Consider the following 21,562-nt stretch of genomic DNA (forward strand, 5'->3'; position numbering starts at 1 on the left):
TTCCTTTCGTTTAAAAATTATTTGTGAATGAGATGATGTAGGAGTGTGTATAAGTAACTGATGAAGTCAGCAAATATGAAAAAATTTGTAAGAGTATTAGGGTAAACAAGATATGGAAGCCAGGTTATCAGACTTAGAGGCAAGGAACTTTAATAAATGATGCAACTTTTTGGCATGTAATTTTGGTTTTGAGAAAGTATAAATACATGTCTTGTTCTCGGAATGAAGAAATTAAAAAAATCTGTGCTGGTAAGAATATTTTCACATGCATAGCGGATTGACTATTCAAATTGTCCCATGGTCCTCTATTCTTGTATGAAATTGCATTTATAATTTGAAAAGAAAATAACACTACTGTTGTAATATTTCTTCTAATTGAATTTGAGCACCAATGAGATGACTCAGTGGGAAAGGACTCTTATGGGTAAGACTAGAATCTTAACCTCGATTACATCTTGAATTTTTCAGGAAAATGGATGGAGCTAGAAAACATCATTTTGAGTGAGGTGACCCAGACACAGAAGACAATTATCACATGTACTCAGTCATTAAGTGGGTTTTAATCATAAAGCAAAGAAAACCAGCCTACAAATCACAGCACCAGAGAACTTAGACAACATGAGGCCACTAAAGAGGCATACAAAGTTCTAATATACATGCGAATTAGAAAAAGACAAGATCTCCAGAGTAAATTGGGAGGATGGGGCCTTGTGAGAGTATTGAAGGGAAGGGAGGAGGCAGGAGGGGAGCAGCAAAAAATGTAGAGCTCAATAAAGATCAAAAAAATTCAAAAGAAAAGAACATTAAGTTATGGTGTCAGATAAACAGTTGATTGCTGATTAGACTACGTTATTACATCTATAAAACATGAATGAAAATACTTCTTTGAATACACATAAGGTATTTAATGTTTCTTATTATTTATTTTATCAGTCATTTTAATGTGAATATTGTCAAATTCTGTTGAAAAACCACACACATTTGGAGTTCATCATTGACCCTTGGTCTTGTATACAGGGGGCAGACATCTGAGCACCATGAGTTCAAAATTATCCCTGAATTTTTACTGACATCCAAGCTAGGATTAATAACAAACAAAAGCTGAAGGGAATTTCTGAAAAGATAAAAATCAAAACCAGAAACAACCCAAAACATTTACTCAAAAAGTATGTTCCCACATGGCCTGACACTTCAATAACCAACGGGAAACAAGTATGATGGGTTTACCATTCTATACATTATAGCAGAAAAATACCCATCACCTGGTAAAGGCACAATAAAAGATGAACAAAATCCATAGAAGTAATATAAAGACTACAAAATAGAATTAACTAAATGGATTTGCCACAAATATAGCTCACTTTAGTACATACTTCAAATATTTCAATGTAGAAACCACAATGCAATGATCTCCACCAGTCCTGATTAGCCATGGTATGTAATTTACTTCCTTCAAGGTTATGATAAAAATTTTTACTTAAAGCTAAAGAAAACTGTGAAAGAAATTAACCAATTGTTGTCATGAATTGAACTTTCTTTTTTCTAAGAGTGTGTTCCTATTTCCAGATTTCAAAAAGATATAAATAGACTTAAAATATATGAGGCACTAGAGTCATGCCTAGGTGAGAACTAATGTCAGATGTTTGACAGCTTCCTGTAATTTCTTCTGCAATAATATCCAAAGTATTATCTTTATGTGGATACAGAATGCACATTCAAATACACACAAGAGACACACACATACATCACATAACTACAATGAACACAACTTTTAAGACAGTTTTTCACTCATGAACACTTTTCTCCTGTAAACATTCATTCATTTCTGTAAAAGAGGAGCTGAGAGTCATTGTACAGCATACTTACACAATGAATTGGTTCATGTAAAGAAAAAGCAAACTTAGACTTGAAGTAAAAGAAATTAATTCTTCTAAGAAAGTTTTCCAGGCTGGGCAGTGGTGGTGTACACCTTTAATCCCAGCACTTGGGAGGCAGAGGCAGGTGGATCTATCTCTGTGAGTTAGAGACCAGCCTGGTCTACAGGAGCTAGTTCAAGGACAGGCCCCAAAGCTACAGAGAAACCCAGTCTCAAAAAACAGAAGAAAAAAAACAAAAACCAAAAAAAGAAAGTTTCCCAGTAGAAATATCTGGTGCTGATCTTCTCTATTCCCAAGGGAATATTTCATAATATATGTCCAATTCCTCTGTCATCTTCTGAACTAGTTCCCAAACAGAGGCATCAATTGTATCTTGGCTCAACTCCAGGAGTTTCTGAAACATTCCAGTAAAAGAGGTATTCACATAGATCTTGAATCAGATTTATTTGAGAAGGAAGAAAACATGAGTATGAATACCTCTGCAAAGTGTGGAAAGGGGCAGATGTATACTGAATGAGCATATGGCTCAAATAGGACTTCTTAATAGCAGAGAGCAATGGAGATTTTGATGGTGGGAATTTGCTGGATTTCAATCCCTGATCCTGAAAAAGCTCAGGGATGGGATTGATTTTATGCCGAGGGATTCATTGCTTTTGTGCTCAGTTGGACAAGGATAGAGTTTGTTTTGATGGATCTGATTTGAGAGCCAAATTGTGTTTCTTTACTGGCCCCTTTTAATGTTGGCTCTTTTCAGAGAGATGTTGTTTCTTTAACTACTTCTAGATTCAGAGACAAGGTACTTTCTTTTGGCTCTGGTTTCAGGACCAATGTATGTTTCTTTGACTACCCTTTCACAAACCAATAATGCTTCATAAAATGTTTGTCCATTAGTTTGCTACTTCAAACTAAAATAATAAGAGGTATCATGATGCTTGAACAAATTGTTGACACTATAAAATTCTTTTCTATACAATAACTGTTTTTTTAAAGAATAATTTACAATAAGCCCTCAGTTTTTCCCTCAGGTCCAAAGATTATGGTAATATGCACCACAAACTTAATCAGATTGATTACACACAAAAAGTTTCACTCCTATATGAAGCACAAAACATTCTGACACTGATTTTCGTAGAATATCACTACAGTATGATTTTTCTCATGTTTTTAAAGAACACACATATTAAACTCAGAGTTTCTCAATAGGATGTCTTATTTTACATAATTGGAGATGATTGGGAAAAAGAATTCAGGACAGATTCCATTCACGTGTATCGCTCCAGTATGTGTTCTTTTATGCAATTGAAGATGATTGTGACATGCAAAGTCCTTACCACATTGATGGCATTAATAGGGTTTCTCTCCAGTATGTGTTCTTTTATGATTTTGAAGAGCACAGTTGTGAGCAAAGACCTTACCTCATTAATTACATTCAAAGGGTTTCTCTTCAGTATGTGTTCTTTTATGCCTTTGAAGATTACTGTTTTGAGAAAAGGCCTTACCACACTGATTACATTCATAGGGTTTCTCTCCAGTATGTGTTCTTTTATGGCATTGAAGAGCACTGCTGTCAGCAAAAGCCTTAGCACACTGATTACATTCATAGGGTTTCTCTCCAGTATGTGTTCTTTTATGCCTTTGAAGATGACTGTGACGTGCAAAGGCCTTACCACACTGAGTACATTCATAGGGTTTCTCTCCAGTATGTATTCTTTTATGCATTTGAAGAGTACCACGTTGAACAAAGGCCTTACCACACTGATTACATTCATAGCATTTCTCTCCAGTATGTCCTCTTTTATGGTATTGAAGGTGACCATGACGTGCAAAGGCCTTACCACACTGATTACATTCATAGGGTTTCTCTCCAGTGTGTGTTCTTTTATGAAGTTGAAGAGTACTATTTTCAGCAAAGGCCTTACCACACTGATTACATTCATAGGGTTTCTCTCCAGTATGTGTTCTTTTATGCATTTGAAGAGTACCACGTTGAGCAAAGGCCTTACCACACTGATTACATTCATAGGGTTTCTCTCCACTATGTGCTCTTTTATGGTATTGAAGGAGACTATGCCATGCAAAGGCCTTACCACACTGATTACATTCATAGGGTTTCTCTCCAGTATGTGTACTCTTATGCATTTGAAGAGTACCACGTTGAGCAAAGGCCTTACCACAGTGATTACATTCATAGGGTTTCTCTCCAGTATGTGTTCTTTTATGCATTTGAAGATAACTGTGACGTGCAAAGGCCTTACCACACTGATTACATTCAAAGGGTTTCTCTCCAGTATGTGTTCTTTTATGCATTTGAAGAGTACCACGTTGAGCAAAGGCCTTACCACACTGATTACATTCATAGGGTTTCTCTCCAGTGTGTGTTCTTTTATGCTTTTGAAGAGTACTATCTTCAGCAAAGGCCTTACCACACTGATTACATTCATAGGGTTTCTCTCCAGTACGTGTTCTTTCATGCAATTGAAGACAATCCAGACATGCAAAGTATTTACCACACTGATTACATTCATAGGGCTTTTCTCCATTATGTGCTCTTTTATGTATTTGAAGATTACTGTGCTGAGCAAAGGCCTTACCATACTGATTAGATTCATAAGATTTCTCTCCAGTATGTGTTCTTTTATTCTTTTGAAGATGACTGTGATCAGCAAAGGCCTTGCCAAGCAGATTAAATTCATATGATTTTTCTTTATTTTGTGTTCTTTTATGACTTTGATGAGTTTCATAAAGAACTAAGTCTTTATCATCTTGAGTATATTCATAGGGTTTCTCTCCAGTATGTGTTCTTTCATGCATTTGATGATGACTGTGATAATCAAAGGCTTTACCACATTGCTTAATTTCACAGCATTTTTCTCTGGTATGTGTTTTTTCCTTCCTTAGAAGGTGAGTGTCATAAGACAAGGCTTTATCACACTGAGAACATCCTGAAAATTTCTCTCCAATTTGATTTCTTTCAATCCTGCAAGGATAATTTACACATGTCAAAGCTTTACCACATTCAATACACTGTTGATCCTCAGATCTGTATGAATTAATTTCATAATTTGTTCCAATTGTAAAAATGAATCAAATATTAATGTCTTATAACTTCATTTAAAATCATGTTTTCTTCTTTCTTTAGGGGTCATTTTGCATCAGAAAAAAAATTTGTGATGATAAATTCTTTTGTGTCATGGTTTACCATTTCATCTATACCTATCCCTATATTTTTTCTATGATATTTTTCATGTTTTTTAAAAGAACTGCATACACTGAGTGCCTTACGAACTTTACTGCATTCATAAATTTTGCTATGAATCCTTATACATTGGCTAAGTGAACTAAGACACCAAGAAGTATAGGCAGACTTAGAACTCATGGGGCTTTTTTGTAATGTGAAGTTGTTTATGTATTAACAATGATGGTAGAAAACCAATTACTGTATACTTGGACTTAATTGAACAAGTATACTCTCCATGGGAACTACAGTTTATCTTCTAATTGTTCTTAATGAGACGTATGCTACATCTTTCCATATCCATATTCTCATATGCCTGTATCAAGAGGAACATATGATATACATAGTAAAGGAAGAATAGTGAATAAAAGATTTCCACATTGAATCCTCATGGTTTGACTTGCTGTTCCTCATGGACTTGTGGTATAGATATTAAGGTTTCTCCACAACAACTGCCCCTTGACCCTTGACTCTAACTGCCACTTTCACTAAACTTAGCAAGTCACAAAAAGTATATGAGTAATCCAAGTCTTACCATAGGCTATTGATTTAGGAGAAAGTTTGCAGCTACACTCATCACTGAAATGTGTATACAGTTTTTGTCATGAGTAGCAAGAAAGAAATGGACTGACAGATCTACTACATAGCTCTCACGTTGCTATGATTCAAATGGTGATATCTGTTTAGTCATTGCTTCCTTGACTTTTTCTTAAATAAATGCCTTGCAAATGCAATTAACATATGAGAAATTGAGGAATATGGATTTGTGAGAATTTAATAACCATCAATGCATTTAAAGCTGTGCTTATTTACACTGCTGCTTTTGATTCATTGTTCCAGGACATATTACAAACTCATCAGAGGCACATTGTTATAAACTTGCACAGGAAAATTACCTTGCAGGTCTTCTAGAACATTGACTATGTTCTTCAGTGTTACAGTCCTTCAAAATGTTCCCTGAAATACAGTACCAGAATATGTATGTTATATTATTTAATATTGTACAACAATTAGCTCATTATCTTAAGTGCACCTAAGAACTATGATTGTGTTATTCATCTCATTTTCTTCTTTCTAAATCAAATTACAGAACAACATTATAAGGCAAGGAAAGGTTGTCTCCATATTTTGAAACATGAAGGAAATTAATTTTTACCTATAGTAGTGAGGTTCCTGTAGGTCTCCAGCATCACATCTTTGTAGAGATTTTTCTGGGAAGCATCCAGCAAATCCCACTCTTCCTGAGTGAAGTTGATATGCACATCATCATAGGTCACTGCCTTCAAAAATATACCACACATGTGTACAATGTAAGCATGACAGTGACATCATTGGAAATGCATACTTCTTTGAACGTACAGTTGTATGATTCTGGTGTTCCCCATTCTTATTCTGTGATATAGTCAGTTACTTTAGAAATAAATTGAAAGGACAGCCAATTCTGTCATTTCTGTACACTTTGAATGGGATTTCACCTTATAAGAACAATATCTATTAACAGGGTGAGACAAGAAAAAAGATCAACAGTAAATTGTATGCATGAGAAAATTGTATGAAAAATTTCTCATTATAGAAAGGAAAAAAGATACACAAGTGGGTGTATTGGTGTATTGTGCCTTTGACCACAACACTCAGTAAACAGAGGTGGGTATATTTGTCTCTGAGTTGAATGCCATGCAAGTCAATATAATCAGGTCCAGGAGAGGTGGCAGTACACATTAAGACTCTGTCTCCATTGCAAACCTCAATAACACAAACAATGGGATAGAAAAACTAACAGGCTTTTATTGAAGTTTCTACAAAGAGTTGTTTTCACTCCAGTTCTATAGTCTTCTTCCAAAACCTGAAGTACCCTAATATAAACTGCAATACCAATAACATTTTGAACAAAAAGAACTTCCTGTATAAAACAGTTACAAGTAGACAGATGAAAACAGTAGAAATATAAATGTTGGTCATAAATAATCAACACAGACCTGGAGAGAGGGCAGATTAATTCAGCACTCTTGCTGATCTTGAATGGAGATGGACAAATTTGCCTGTACTTACTTGGGGATTATAACTATCCATTTTCCAGGGTAAGGATTTCTGATATCCTTTGATCACTTTCATGGTACATATCCATGCAGGCATATAAAACAGTCATATTGATTTAAAAAAATCAAAGCAAGCATAACAAGCAACAAGATGTGTTGTGGGAGGTCCTCCCGCTCCTCCAGCCTATAGCCCCTGAGATACCAGCCCATTGGGGCGTGGTGTCTCTCCCTTTAAAAAAGCGGCCACTTCCCTCTCCTCACTCTCTTCACTTCCTAGACTCCCTTCCTGGTTGCGCAGAGGGCTGTTGTCTGGGATGGTGATCTGTAGGTTTTTCCCCCTTTAATAAATACCACTCTATTAATCATAATTCCAAACTGGTGTGGCATTGTTTGTGACTTACGCCTTCATTTGGCACCCAAAGTTTGGTGTTAGGACCTCTCCTTCCCCCTCTTGGCTGCTGGCCGCGAGTTCAGCTTGGTGCGAGCATCCCTTCCTTGGCGGCGGCAGCCTTGTGGCCTGTGTCTTGTGCGTGGAGCCAGCAGCTTAATATAAATCATCATGCACTGGATTTTCCTGCTGCAGTTCTTTATATTTTCCCTTTAGACACCTCAGATTGACTTCCAGTCCCCACACACCCTATCATCTGCCTCCCCACGTGGATTTAAACTCCACAGGCCTACGTAGTCTCTGCCGGCGTGGTTTGCTCTTTTCTGAGTCACGTTTAAATCTCCCTTGCAAACACAGCTCTTAAGTGGCGCGAACCAGAGCATGCAGTGGCCGGTTGCTGAAAGCTGCAACCCCTCAGGGTGTATCTGTCACGTGGAGGCATAAGCAGCTTTCAGGTTGCTCCACTCTACCCCTGGATTCTGGGTTTCTGGTTCCATCTCTGGAATTGATTTAATTACATTTACTTTGTTGAGCTGCATCCTAGTCATATAATCACACATTTATTGGAAGTTATGGCCATCATGGGTATACCTGCACAAATAAAGACAGGTAATGGTCCAGCATATGTATCTAAGAAAATGAAATGCTTTTTTGACATTACAGGTATACCAAATAACCCTACAGGTCAGGCAGTTATAGAAAGATCAAATCGTAGTATAAAGGATATGCTAAACAAACAGAAAGGGACCTAAAATACTCCCAGAAATAGATTACATAATGCTTTATTAACCTTGAGTTTTCTTAACGCTAATTAGAAAGGAACGACAGCAGCAGAAAGACATTGGATAATGGAAAAGTCTGCTGAACTAAATCAACCGATTTATTTCAAAGACATGCTGACCTCTCAATGGAAGCCAGGAGATGTGCTACGTTGGGTAAGGGGTTTTGCTCTTGTTTCCACAGGAGAAGAAAAATTGTGGATACCATCAAAATTAATAAAGTTTTGATTTGAAGAGGAGAAACCTCTTGTAAAGGAGAAATGACAACTCATCCACAATGATGATATTCATACAGGTGGTAAGAAAAACATATAAAATGGGGGCAGGGTTCTGTTCTTATCTCCACAGCAAAACACTCATCTTTGAAAAATTCAAGGGACCCTGGATGTTTGGATACTGACAGATGGAAAAATACCTGCCCAATAGGAAATATCAAAAAACTGAATGAGTTGTGTAAGTAATATTAAACCATATTTCTAAATTTATGGAGCTGGTTTTGAAGTTGGACTCTGGCTCAGTCCCTCTCCAATTCCAAGCCTGTTAGTAAGAGAAAAACCCAGAGTTTCTGGAGTTTCTGTCTCATGTCAAGAGTCATGATATGGGACAAAAAGAAATATGAGTTTAGAAAACATCTTTGCTTTTCTTCATATCTATCATACTTTTCATTGAATATATCTATCATGCCTTCCATTGAATATATGTATGCCTATATATGTCTATATGATTAATGTTTAAGTTTTTCACAATGAACAATGAGTTTTCCTGCAGTGACATTTGAAGTTTCCAGGGAGAAGATGGGGCCCCATAACAACAACTCCACCTGGTTGATATGACGTCATGATACTGATAGCGCTACTACAAGACCTGCTTTGGGTACCAGCTGCACAAGACAGTTCCAACTTGGTTAGCTGAAATGGTGCACATCTTATACAACATTTTGGCCAGACATGCACAAAATACTCAGAGACTATTTGCAATTTTAAAAGACATTGATCTTGAAATTTAACCATCATTTTACTTTCACAGGATCCCCCAGAAAGAACGTCGCCCCCATGACAGCTTTAAGTAATTCTAGAGGACGACGCCCCCTCTCCCAGTAAAGTTTGCCCTTGGGTTTAGGGACATCATTTAGGGGTTGATTATAATTAGTATACGATTGAGGGTTGGGGGAGGAATTTTATAAGCTCAGGGATCATTTTCGAAAAAAAAAGAGGGATGATGGGATAATACATTTGTAATTGTGAGTTACTGTTTTTAGACAAATATATTGGCATAGATTCTTGTATATTGATACAAAGTTAAATTATATTGACTATTGTATGCATGCATGTTTCTACCTTTGTTTAAAACATTTTTTTATGTATTGACATATATTGTATTGATATATATATATATAGTATATATTTACCATATTGCAGTGTACATTTCTACCTCTGATTAAGATACTTATATAATGTTTGTGTATTGATATATATTTACCTACTGCAATGTATATTTGTACATTGTTTATATTTGGAGGTCATTGTCCTCATTTGTTTCACAGTCGTTTATTTTCTTAGTCTTTAAGTTAGATAGATATTGAAAATTATATAGATTAATAGTCATCTAAGTTTGCCATTTATAATTAGACTAATCAGGTTCTTTAGATATATAGAGATTATACTCAGTATACATAGATAATCTTCAACTTCTTCAAAGAGCTGTAGAAAATGGCCTTTAATCTAACTCAGAGTTTTGTGGTAGTGAGACACAATTGCTCCTGGCAACACCACTCTATGCCTGAGAGAATGTTGAGCACCAAAGACACTCCACCTGGAGCCTTTCTTTTTGGCAGAACTGGCCTTTGGGCAAAGAAATGCCCATACCTCAACCACTGACAGAGATACAGAGCATGCATCAGTGGATAAAACAGGACTGTCATATCCTGCCAAGACAGGGTAAGATAGTTTTGAAAAGTCGCTTGCCTTTAAAAATGGTATGTCAGTTATGTTAGGCCTTAGCCAATGTTGGTCGCTTCAATGCTGCTAACATGACTTTGGGTGATTGCCCAGGTAGCTAGTTGTCTCTGTCTTTGGTACATGTTTTGGAAGTTGTTTTACTGAACTTCCTAATTACCCAAGTAACATTATTTCCCTTCTCAGATCTTTGATGGTGTTGAAGACTATATAAATGTAGTTACTTTCTCTCATGACTTAGCGAAGTTATTTATTATACAAGACCTAAGCTAGTTAGAATAGGATATTTGTACTTATTGTATGTAATTTCATAGTAGATTTAGAACTCTCTTATTTAAACAAAAGGGGGAGGTGTTGCGGGAGGTCCTCCCGCTCCTCCAGCCTATAGCCGCTGAGATACCAGCCCATTGGGGCGTGGTCTCTCTCCCTTTAAAAAAGCCACCACTTCCCTTTCCTCACTCTCTTCACTTCCTGCTCCACCGGGCGACTAGACTCCCTTCCTGGTTGCGCAGAGGGCTGTTGTCTGGGATGGTGATCTGTAAGTTTTTCCCCCTTTAAATAAATACCAACCTAGTAATCATAATTCCAAACTGGTGTGGCATTGTTTGTGACTTACGCCTTCAAAGATGTTCATACAACTGTAATTTAATGACCCAAAATACTCAGGCAGTATTAACACTATCAATCCATGGGATGGCATCCTGGGAGTCAGAGAGACTCCCTGCAGACATGCACACAGTCAGAATATTGTATACATAATAAATAAATAAATACATATTGGAATATTATACAATAAACAACTAAAACAAATGAGGACAATGACTTCAAAATGTAAACAATGTATAAGTATCTTGATCAGAGGTAGAAATGTATGTTGCAATATGATAAATATATATCAATCCATAACAATGTTTTTAAGCAGAGGTAGAAGCATGAATGCATACAATATTCAATATAATTTCACATTATATCAATATACAATAATCTATACCAATGCAATTCCCTGTAAATAATAACTCACAATATTCACTCTGTTATTCACTATTATTATTAGTGTGAGCAAACTCACACTAATCTATTATCCCATTCAATTTTCCCATTTTTTTTCAAAGTGATCCTTCAGCCTCTAAAATTTTCTCTCCATCCTGCAACCCTATACCAATTATAATCAACCCCTAAATGATATCCCTAATTCTGAGAACAAACTTTGTTGGGAGAGGAGATGTTGTCTTTTAGAATTACTTCCAGCTATCATGGGGGGGGGGATTTTCTTTCTATGGGATCCTGTGAAAGTAAAATGATGGTTAAGTTCCAAGATTACTGTCTAGTATAATTGCAAATAGTCTCTGCGTATTTGGTAAGGATTTTCTTTTTTTTTTCTTTTTTAATATGTTTATGCTTTATTTAACTCCACTTTATGTGCATTGGTGTGAAGTGTCAGATCCCCTGGAACTGTTCTTCAGACAGTCGTGAGCCACCATGTGGGCGCTGGGAACTGAACCCGGGTCCCCTGGAAGAGCAGTCAGCGCTCCCAACCACCGAGCCATCTCTCCAGCCCCCTGGTAAGGATTTTCTGAGCTTCCTATTAGGAGGTCTGTCCAGAACATTGTAAAAAGTGCACCATTTCAGCTAACCAAGTTGGAACCATCTTGAGTAACTGGTACTCAAAACAGATCTTATAGTAGCGCTATCATCATCATGATGTAATATCAACCAGGTTGAGTTGATGTTCTGGGGCCCCATCTTCTTCCTGGAAGTTTCAAAATTTACTGCAGGAAAATTTATTGTTCATTGTGCAAACCTTCAACATTAATTATATAGACATATACAGACAAATATATTCAGTGACATGTACAATAGAGACAAAAATAGATATAAAGAAAAGTAAATATTTTTTCTAAATTCTTTTTTCTTTCTGTCCCATGCTCCTGACATGAGACAGATACTCTGAATTTTTCTTTTAACATGTTTGGATTTATAGAGGGACAGAGCCAGTGTCCAAATCCAAAGCCAACTCTATATATTCAGAAACATTTATCCACCTACAAAAGGCACCCAAGGTAATTATAGGATAAAAGTGTAGATTATTGAATCTACTCTTAAAAAAAAATCAAGAGGCATATATATATATGATGAGATAAAAGGGTAGATCATTAAAATTAATTTAAAAAGTAACTACTTATTTCAATATTTTATATTGATATAGATATGTATGCTTCCTTTTGATAGTAATTTGATATTGTTTTTGTTAAAACATACTGTCTATGATGTATATTTTTACTCAAGATATTTTACCTAAAACAACCAACTTAAACATGTAATGAAAATGGTTGCCAGGCAGTGGTGGCACGCCTTTAATCCCAGCACTTGGGAGGCAAAGGCAGGCGGATCTCTGTGAGTTCGAGACCAGCCTGGTCTACAAGAGCTAGTTTCAGGACAGGCTCCAAAATCAGAGAGAAACCCTGTCTCGAAAAAAAAAAAAAGAAAATGTTTAGTCCTTGAAAGTTATTATTATTAAGTAATTAAGATACAAAGTACTGCATATTAGTAGTTTGTTACTTATTACAGTTGAAAGTATAATCATGTTAGGTATGTTTTAACATTATACAGAATTTTATTATGCCTGCTGTTCTTCTTCCAGGAATCTTGATGGCAGTGAGTAACATCTGTGTTAGCCAAAAAAAAAAAAAAAAGTTATCTCAAAGTGACCCTTAAACTCTTGTTTCTGACCTCTAATTACTGATCTGTCTTCTGAGGACAGAAGTCTCATGATATAGATGTTCTCTTAGCAAACAGAAGAGATTGCTTGTGATGGCGCTCCAGGCCCTTGTGCTTTCTTCTGGTTTAGATAAATTCTGTTCCACTGATGCCCAATCCCAAACAACCTAGAAAAATGATTTGAAGAACAGTGGGGGAAGCAGGTGGTTGGGGATCCCTGCCTGAGAAGTGGGCCTGGGGCCTTTGGGGATGCTGGGAATGAGGATCCTTCAGCTACAAGTTCTGGGACCAGCTGGGGAGTCCCCAGAAGCCAGAAAGAGCACTTCAAGGACAGCATCATTGAGGACCCAGAGCTAGAAGTGATCAAAGCTTCAGGGAGTCAGGGAGATGGAGGAAGAGGATGAGAAGTTAAAGGAGCTACAAAATGAGGCAAAGAAGCAGATGAATAAGAATACAACCCCAAAATAAGAGTACAACCCCAGGCAATGCTGGCTCAGGGATCATCTCTTGAGGAGAAGATGGAGGCTGATGCCAGTTCCATCTATGTTGGCAATGTGGACCATGGTGCAACAGCAGAAGAGTTGGAAGCTCACTTTCGTGGCTGTGGTTCAGTCAACCGTGTTACTAATTTGTCAGTCTGTAACAAATTCAGTGGCCTTGGCAAAGGGTTTGAAGATGTAGAATTCATAGACAAAGAGTCAGTGAGGACTTTCCTGGCTTTAAGTGAGTCCCTGTTTAGAATGAGACAAATCTAGATGATTCTCATCACTACAACAGACAGGGGTTTCCCACAAATCCAATACCATGCCCAGACTACTAATTACAACATCTCCCTGTCTTGATTCTATAGTGGTTTTAACAGCAGGCCCTGGGATCAAGTCTACAGGGGCCAGGCTAGAGTGACATCATGGTATTCCCCTTACTAAAAAAAGTATTAGAAGGAGAGAGGGGGAAAAAAGAGGAAAGAAGGGAAAAAAGAATTTAAAAAGATAGAAAACAAACGATGACCTCGATGGGAAAAAATGTTTTTTAAAAAAGATATACTGGGGGGCTGAGAGATGGCTCAGAGGTTAAGAGCAATGACTATTCTTCCAGCGGTCCTGAGTTCAATTCCCAGTAACCATATGGTGGCCCACAACCAATTATAATGAGATCTGATGCCCTCTGCTGGCCTGCAGGGATAAATAAATAAATAAATCTTTAAAAAATGTTATGCTGTGGAAGGGGGAGAATCCCAAAATTAACTGTAGGGACCTGCTCTGGGCAGTAGGGGAGGCCCAGGGAATGGGGCAGGCATGACATATTTCCTATGGAGATTCAACATGGACACTTCTCAAATGTGCAAACTGTTTCCTGTTTCTCTGCTCCACTTCACTCTCTTTGGGACTGCTCAAGGGTAGGTGGGTACGGGTGGTAGAAGAACTGTTTTTACACAGAGTTCTGGAAGGGCACCCATCTGTTCAGCTTTTTTCTTCCCTCATCTTCTCCCTAAAGATGAAGATCTTATTTCAGAAAAGTAATGGTCCTGTTAAGCAGGGACACAAATTTTTACCAAGATCATCTACTTTGGATAACCACTGTAAATATCACACATTAGGTTTCAAGATAAGGTCAGTCCATACCCAGATTGCCATTGTCTGTGGACTGCAAACAATGCTCAATCAGGATAATAATACAGCATCACAATTGACTACCTGATACCACATAAGTAATCTCAGTTGAAAGAGGAAAGCTCTCACCCTCAGGCTAACCTCTCACTTCCTGTACTGTGTCTCCACCAGCTTCAAAGTTGGTCAATGAGTTCAATTCTTATAAGAATCCCTCTAGATTTCTATGTTCCCAATAAAAGTCAGAAAGATCAACAGACACTCATTAACTGCTCTATTTTTCTTTCTAACTGACTAGTGAAGGACAAACCTGGAAGGAGTTGCAGGACTGTCGTCCCAGATCTGGGCAGCAGAAGCAGAATTAGGTGTTCAAAATAATTCTCAATTTTTTTTTCGAGACAGGGTTTCTCTGTAGATTTGGTGACTGTCCTGGAACTAGCTCTTGTAGACCAGGCTGGCCTCAAACTCCCAGTGATCTGCCTGCCTCTGTCTCCTGAGGGCTGGGATTAAAGGTGTGTGCCATCACTGCCCGGCAAAATAATTCTCAATTATACAGCATGAGTCAAGCCTAAAGTATAGGAGACATTGATCTACATAGAAATCAACATAACTTGAAAGAAATTAAATGAAACTATTAATGACTTAAAAACATTGGATAACAGAAACAAATAGAGATAAGAGCAGCAATACCCTTAAAGAAAGTATTTGAGCTGGGCAGTGGTGGCGCATAATTTAATAAAAAATGTAGTAAAGACCAAAACAGAGAACTCAACAGAGGAATCTAAAATGGCTGAAAGACACTTAAAGAAATATTCAATATCCTTAGTCATCAGAGAAATGCAAATCAAAACAACTCTGAGATTATAACTGACACCTGAATATATGGCCAAGATCAAAAATACTGATGACAACTTATGCTGGAGAGGTTGTGGGGAAAAGGGAACACTTCTGCATTGCTGGTATGAATGCAAGCTGGTGCAGCCCCTTTAGATGTCAGTGTGGCAATTTCTCAGAAAATTAGGAAACTACCTTTCTCAAGACCCAGTAACACCACTTTGGGGTATATATCCAAAGGATGCTCAATCGTGCCACAAGGACATGTGCTCAACTATGTTCATAGCAGCTTTGTTTGTCCTAGCCAAAACCTGGAAAAACCTACATGCTGCTCAACTGAAGAATGGATAAGAAAAATGTGGTACCACGGAGTGCTACACAGCAGAAAAAATGATGACATCTTGAATTTTGCAGGGAAATGGATGGAACTTGAAAACATTATTTTGCATGAGGTAACCCAGACCCAAAAAGACAATTATCACATGTACTCACTCATAAGTGGTTTTAAAGCACAAAGCAAAGAAAGCCAGCCTACAGACCACAGGTCCCAGATCTTAGCCAGAAATGAGGATGCTAAGAGAGACTTACAGACCTCTAATCTACACGGGAAGTATAAAGTATAAAAAGACAAGATCTCCTGAGTAAACTGGGTGCATGCGGACCGTGGGAGAGGGTTGAATAGGGGAGTGGAGAGGCAGGGAGTGAAGCAAAGAAAATTGTAGAGCTCAATAAATACCAATAAACAAAGATCGATCATATCTGCAGAAGATAGTTGTCTAATTGCAAATTCAATGTTCCTTCACTCAAGATAACCTTCCTAATCTGGACACCCACACAATCTGGTCTGTGTTCATTCACATGACATTAATTTACACATGCTGGGCAATTACAAACCACTCCTGCTACCACAGTCAGGCCCTTTTTCATAGTGGTGGCTCCATCAGCTGATTGCCTATGCTGTGCCCCCTGCAGTGCACACAATAATCTATTCTTCCTATTGTAATCTGAGGACAGAAGAAATGCTCCATATGCAAATCCTTTCCTTTTGACTGCATTGGGCAGTCAACTACATGCCTCAAATGCATTATTTTACTTTACTGTTTTTTTTTTTTGAGACAAGGTATCTCTGTAGCTTTGGTGACTGTCCTGGAACTAGCTCTTGTAGACCAGCCTGGCTTCAAACTCACAGAGATCTGCATACATCTGCCTCCCGAGAGCTTGGATTAAAGGCATGCATCACCACTGCCCAGCAAATACATAATTTTAATACTGTGAATTGGTACAGTCACTTAAGAACTTTGACGGTGTAATATAGAGGACGCTCAAGGTTGCCTAGGAAAGCAACAAAGAGGGACAAAAGCCACCTGAGTCAACATAACAGAAGTTGACTCATAAGCAATATTTCTATCAGTACAGAAATGCAGCTCTTCTAGAATTAATATGCCTTCCCACTGAGAAATCAAATCACACACTTAGCAGATTAAAAAGAAAAGTATCTTTAATGATGTTATGCATTGATCTCTGTATAATGCTCAAGGGACAGAGGTTAGATAGATTGTGCATTCAATATATGCTGTAAGTCATAAGTATCCCTTAGGATAATGATCCGGATTATACTCTGAACAATTGAAATAGAAACAGGCAACTTGCCAGTCTAAATATATAGGTAAAAATATTCTCAGAATATTTTCTTAAGCATGCCCGTGACCTGTTACAGCAAATCATCCTTCACTGACAGGGTTCTAAGGTGAAGATCACAAGGGAGGAGAAAGACTGGACTGGAGCCGGGAGGTTGTGGCTGGGCAGTAGTGGCGCACGCCTTTAATCCCAGCACTCAGGAGGGAGAGGCAGGTGGTTCTCTGTGAGTTCGAGACCAGCCTGGTCTACAGAGCTAGTTCCAGGACAGGCTCCAAAGCCACAGAGAAACCCTGTCTCGAAAAACCAAAACAAAAACAAAAAACAAAAAAAAAGAAAAAGACTGGACTGGACAAGTAAAAGATAAAAAGGATAGGGTGGGGAGGTGTTACAGAAAATAAGTCACAGCCTAGTGAGCTTCTTAAGAAAAATAGCATCTTAGCTGAGCAGTGGTGGGACACGCCTTTAATCCCTGCCAGCGGATCTCTGTGAGTTCAAGGCCAGCCTAGTCTATAAAAGCTTGTTCCAGGACGGGCTCCAAAGCTACATTGAAACTTGAAAAACCAAAAAAAAAAAAAAAAATGAAAAAAAATAGCATCTTGCCAGGTCGTGGTGGCTTACACCTTTAATCACAAGACACAGGGAGAAGAACCCTGTGTCTCTCTGTGAGTTCAAAGCCAGCCTGGTCTATTACTTCCTAGGGGGAAATGAAAGAATTACATGAAGTCAGCAGAAACTATGATACAATGAGACAAATTTAGGGAGAGACTAGTCCAACAATTCTACACAAAGGTTATACAGGATATTTTGAAATCTTTGCTACATCCAGAATGGCCTTGGTACTGAGAACCATAGCTCCATATGGTGGGAAAGGTGGAGTTGTCAAGATCTGAAGCAACCCCTCCACAAAAGCCTAGGCACCAGACCATTATGGGCTCTCCAATGCACAGTCCTGGTTTTAGAGAAAGAGCTCTGTTTTAGTATCAATACATCAGGTCCTTAGGGAAACTCACAGGCTTATGTCCCAGGCTGTTACTAGGTCAGCAAGAATGTCCCTCCTCTCTGCCTGAGGTCCTAAAGGAAAGCCTTGATTGATCAGGCGAGTCATTCACACGACAGGGTTTTACATTTCAAATATATGTCACCCGGTAATATTGCTCTTCTGACAGAACTATGCCTCTCTCAAAAAAAAAAAAAACTGGAACTTTATGTCATGCCAGGTCTTAAGGTTGGTTGTGACCTGTAATGTCTCCTTGAGCAGGTTGTTAACAGGTCTATTCTTTGATATTTGGGTGGGTCTAGTGATATTTTTTTATTTTTGTTGGTTTTTCAAGACAGGGTTACTTTGTGGCTTTGGAGCCTGTTCTGGAACTAGCTCTTGTAGATCAGGCTGGCCTTGAACTCACAGAAATCCGCCGGCCTCTGCCTCAAGAGTATTGGAATTAAAGGTGTGCACCACGACCAACCAGCAGTGACTTTTTATTTTTAACTCAGTGGTGGCTTCTTTGAAATGGTTTGGAGTCAAGTATCTGGACAATCCTGATAAACAATGTATACCTGGGCATTCTAATCTCTACCAGCCCTCGTTAGCCTAGACTCACAGTTTGGCTGTTTAGACGTATTTCTCCCTCTGATAAATTCTACTTTGTGAGACTTAATTATTTTTTAAGCATTGGTAAATCTATTGTATCACCAATTCTACTCTTCTACATTATGACACAGTAGTGGAGAGCTACACGACATGTGAGATGCCTTTGATAACGTCCACAAATTTAAATATAAATTCAGATTATATTTAAAGCTTAAATGCAAAGTGCTCGATATTGAGAAGATACTGGAGAAACGAGGCTTCTCTCAGTTAGGCAAATTGTTTCCATGAATGCAGGAACCCTGTTGAAGTTCACTAGGAAGGTGTTTGTACACGCAGCTTCCTGCTCCCAATACTCTAAGCAGATGAAGCCACAGAGCAAAGTTATCCAGAGGCCTGCCCCTAGGTCCAGGAGTTAGCAGGGACCATGAGGGACTTCACAATACAGGGAATATGGCGGCGGGTTCCCACCCAGACCCATGGAGGTAACAACATCGTGTTTTCCGCACCTCGCCCTCTGCTCCTCCCCATCAGGAGACGGCATTCCCTCACTCACCACGTTGTGCTTCTCCATTTTGCCAAAGTTCTCAGCTCATCATCTCCTTGCAAGAGCAACTGCACCCGAAAACAGGAATCCACTGGCGCCAGCTCCTCTGCAAAGCCAAGACTGAAGGTGGCTGCCAGGAAGAGACCTGCACTGCTTCTGACTGGCAGGTCACCTGGAGTGCTGATTGGCTAGTGAGTTCTGAGTGGCTAGAGCACCACCCATAGGGGTACAGTGTGCTTAAAGAGACAGAATACTGGCTCCTGTCCAGTCCATTCACCCCAAGAGAGAACTTCTCCAGATCTGAGAATACATGCATTTTAATAGCACTGGCCCCTGGCTACTAAAGCAATCAATGTCATCTTCTTGCACTCCTAGAAACTTTCCCTTTTTCTTCCAGCACACTCTGCGACTTGTACGGTGCACTGTGCCAGGCGGGTGGAGAAATTTCCTGTCCCACAGTTGTAAGGATGCCTAGAATACAAACAACTAAAGAGAGTTTTAAAGTTACAAAATGAAATATTTGTTCTGTGGTCAGGACCTCTCCCACAGCATATTTAGGTGGGATCCTAGAGGAGAAACACTTGGTTCCCAGTTTGCATTGGCTCCCCTGTCCTGATTCACAACTTGGGATCAACCACTAAAGGGCGCTGTACTTAATCAAATGATGGATATTTTGATTTGTTTTCATTTCACCTAATTGAACTTCTATGTGTTAGTAGAGCTGTGCAATCTTAGGATTTTTTCTTACCAAGATGGAAACACAGAACACACAACAAAAACACTTAGGAGTTTTTAAGTGGGGGCATGCAGAGGCCTGGAAAGTCAGTGTTCAGAGACAGGAAGGAGGATGGCTCATCCAGCTTTTAAAAGCTGCCTGGTGCATGCACACAGGGGTTGACATGGCCCCATCATATGCAGATGATGGGGCTCATGGAATCAGGCAAGGGTTTAGCTGAGTCATACGTGGTTCATGCAGAAGGGAGCCTTTAACATCCCCAGGTGACTGAGGGCTTGTGTGCCCCTGCATGACCCCTAGAACCTAAAAGTACCAACCATATGTGGCTTAATCCATTGCAGTCACCACCTTACCATGTGATGTGAAATGCCCATCATGAGCTGAATATTACTGGATCTATCAAGTTATAAAGTAGGACATTTACAGCTGCAACCTGTTATCAAATGAAAGTGGTATATTAGAGATCAGAACCACGTAGGTCCTGAAGACACAAGGAAGATACATGAAGAAATCGCCAACTTCCAATGGTTTCTACTCCTGTTCCTATGCCTTCTGCTGTCAAGCATACACCTATAGTCTATTCCCTATGATTGGTTGAATGAGGAAGAGATGACTAGGTAGTAGGATTTTCTGAGTTTGAGACCAATCTGGCATACAGAATCAGTTCCACAATTACACAGAAAAATCCGGTCTTGAAATCACCAAAAAAAAAAAAAAGAAATCTGAATCAAACAATAACTATGACCCAACTTCAATCAGCATCTTACATTCTAGCAGCAGTAGTCACATATAAAGTATTTTGAAGAAGAAAAGTCTCTTTTTGCCTCTGTGCTTTGGCTCTGGCTACCAAGCTCATTCCTGTACTAGCATTAGCACCTACGTCATTGTAATTTTGGTGAATACTTAAAATGAGCTGAGAAGTCAAGCTTTGTGGGCTGAACAACTACTGGATTCTTCAATTGATATTAGAGAAAAGGCTGAGAAGCAATCTATTGGATTCTTCAATTGCCATTGGTAAGCAGCTGTTCTTAAGTTACCTGGACCACAGCTTGTCAGACATTCTAATAAGCTCACTTTTTACATCCATGGTGAGAATCATTCTACCTGTCCTGTTCATGTAGAGAATCTTGAATACTGCAGCTGTATATTTTATTCACCTGACTATGGAGGAAGATGTGCTGGCTGACAATAGTGTTCATGAAGTTATTCTTTCTAGCTCCATTATTCTCTACGTATTCAAATTTCCATGAACACTACCCTTTTTATTATTATTCATTCACCTGGAGTTTGCTTTGAATTTCAGGAATAAAACCCATAAACAATGGAGTCATCATCCAGCTTTCCGATGGGGGAAAGACCAATCATCTTTGTAGTAATAGGGGCGCGGCTGGGCTGTGTCCCCCAACACCCCAAGCCACCTGCCCGGCTAGCTTATGCCCCAAATAATTACACGGACACTGTATTCTTTTAAACACTGCTCTGGCCCATTTCTAATCATCTATGTAGCGCCCCTAGGTGCGCTTACCGGGAAGATTCTAGCCTAAGTCCATCCTGGGTCGGAGCTGGGGCATGGTGTGCGTCTTCCCTGGAGCAGGTAGCATGGCGTCTCTCCTGCGTCTGCTCCGGA

At 38.9% G+C, this 21,562-nt stretch overlaps 1 protein-coding gene and 1 pseudogene across 1 annotated transcript in view; one reads left to right on the forward strand and one right to left on the reverse strand.

The window, feature by feature from the left end:
- The window catches only part of LOC142839973 (uncharacterized), a 238,482-nt gene that overhangs the window by 20,735 nt on the left and 196,185 nt on the right, over window positions 1–21,562 (reverse strand). The gene's annotated exons all lie outside the window — the stretch shown is intronic.
- LOC142839978 (polyadenylate-binding protein 2 pseudogene) lies at window positions 13,361–13,914 on the forward strand (annotated as a pseudogene).

This window comes from Microtus pennsylvanicus, chromosome 22 (genome assembly GCF_037038515.1).
Source record: "Microtus pennsylvanicus isolate mMicPen1 chromosome 22, mMicPen1.hap1, whole genome shotgun sequence".
Lineage (NCBI taxonomy): Eukaryota > Metazoa > Chordata > Mammalia > Rodentia > Cricetidae > Microtus > Microtus pennsylvanicus.